Consider the following 2,203-nt stretch of genomic DNA (forward strand, 5'->3'; position numbering starts at 1 on the left):
TCCAGATCAGGTCCACACCAGGACATCTTTACTCTGATACATAAAGCATTAAAAAAAACGTAAAAAAACTCACACGTTATATTTTACAGTATAACTGAAAACAGTTGTGCATGATGATATAATACACTGAAGGACAGAGACAGTACAGTATAGTCAGACTGACATGATGTGTGTTTTGTATGATTGATTATACAGTATATGTTAAATCTTTACTATCCAAGGAAGGTGAATTGTTGGCGATTGCAAAATCTGATAGATTACTTTCAGGTAGCAGATTACTTTCACTTGTGCCACTGCTAAATGCCATTGAACATCCATAAATTAAAGGACGGGTTAACTTTTTATTTTTAACCCAGGTCCTATATAAACATTATCTTGCATGATGTTGACTAGTACTGAACCCAGGCTCTATATAAACATTATCTAGCATGATGTTGACTAGTACTGAACCCAGGCTCTATATAAACATTATCTAGCATGATGTTGACTAGTACTGAACCCAGGCTCTATATAAACATTATCTAGCATGATGTTGACTAGTACTGAACCCAGGCTCTATATAAACATTATCTAGCATGATGTTGACTAGTACTGAACCCAGGCTCTATTTAACTCATTGAGCGCCAAAAACGAGATATCTAGTTTCTGACAGCCAACGCTTGAGCGGCAATAACGAGATATCTCTAGTTTTTCGTTCCTTTTTCCGATTATTATTATTCTAAACACTCGCGCGGACCTTTGTGAGTGTGCCTGGGACCTCTGGCTACGTTATAATTGCAATGACGATCGAATGCTGGCAGTATCGCCTACCTTTTGAACTGCATGGGCCAGTTTAGTGTGGGGCCGCAGCGAGAACACCCAGAGCACTAGGGAGTGAGCGAGCAGCAGTGAGCAAAATACAGCCAAGAGTGAACTATTGGATATTATGAAGAAGAAGACAAAACGGATGATATGGATGATAAGGTGCGTTTTCACCAGACTATGTTGGACTCAGCACTTCTGGTAAATCATACAAATACTATAGTCAAACCGGCCGATGAGGAAACCCATTCGGCTCCGTGGTATAGTCTGGCCCGAGCACACAATAGTAGCCTGCAATGCAATGGCGAGCGAACTATTGGAGATGATGAAGAAGAAGACAATGGATGAGGGCCACCTAACATTATATGTATTGATCCTGTTCTGATCCAAGACACTTGGAGCGAGAGTGGAGTACCTGCTGACAAAGGTAACGTCTATTTTAATGAACCCCATCATAGAACATGCTTTTATAATGATCGCAGCGTCGGAAAACGACCCCCCCCCCCCCCCCCCCCCCCCCCGATGGCTTTGTGAAGAAACATATGGTCGTGTTTACCTTTGACCTGGCAATAATATAGTTTTCAGGCGAGCAGCCGCGAGATTTGCGCATATGCGCACAAAACACTATCTCACAATCTAGAAAACCAGCCTGGATTATTGTGAAACGGGGCGATTTTTTGCGTGGTATAGCGCACAAACGAAGGTATGTAGAAATAAACTGTTTTGTCCCTGTTGGAGTATAAATAGTGCCTGTCAAATGAGCCATACTATTGTCTCCATAGCTATAATATAGAATATACGATGGGTCCGCAAACATCGTGAAAATGGTCAATAACGCTGGCGCCAAGGAGTAAAGATGGAAAAACAGCGTGGCAGTCAACATTATCTAGCATGATGTCGACTAATACAGACCATAATTTCACTGATCTCTTTAGTGATGACAAACCTAGTACTGAGCTGCATCCTCTCCAATACACTCCAACGGCTCAAGTGTTTTAACCTTTAATAACCACGATACATATCCTTTTCCAAACCAGGAAGCTCACAGTATAAATCAGATGTTCTACTGAGGAAATTGTGCAGCATATCAAACAGTATAATGAGTTTCAAAGGCCAGTTATGCATGTGACTAAGCAACTTATAGCATACCGTCTATGTAAAGTTATTACAATGTTTGATATGATGTAGTAGAGCATATGAAGGTACATCTGATTGTATACTGTGAGCTTCCTCATACTAGTATAAAAAAGGACATCTGGAAAAGGACACAAGTAGCGTGGTTATTGAAGGATAAAACACTTGAGCCGTTGGAGTGTATTGGAGCCTGGTGAGAGGATGCATGATGTCAGTACTAGGGGTGTAAAGGTACATGTATCCGTACCGAACCGTTTCAGTACTGGAC

General features: G+C 41.2%; 1 protein-coding gene across 1 annotated transcript in view; it reads right to left on the reverse strand.

The window, feature by feature from the left end:
• Positions 1–1,369: 1,369 nt before the first annotated feature.
• Positions 1,370–2,203, reverse strand: part of coch (coagulation factor C homolog, cochlin (Limulus polyphemus)) — a 67,157-nt gene continuing 66,323 nt past the window's right edge. The window contains exon 15 of the mRNA XM_084307714.1: positions 1,370–2,203. This exon is cut by the window's right edge and continues 1,648 nt beyond it. The gene's annotated coding sequence lies outside the window, so the exon portion shown is untranslated.

This window comes from Notolepis coatsorum, assembly GCF_963971535.1.
Source record: "Notolepis coatsorum genome assembly, chromosome: 2".
NCBI classification, from domain to species: Eukaryota; Metazoa; Chordata; class Actinopteri; order Aulopiformes; family Paralepididae; genus Notolepis; species Notolepis coatsorum.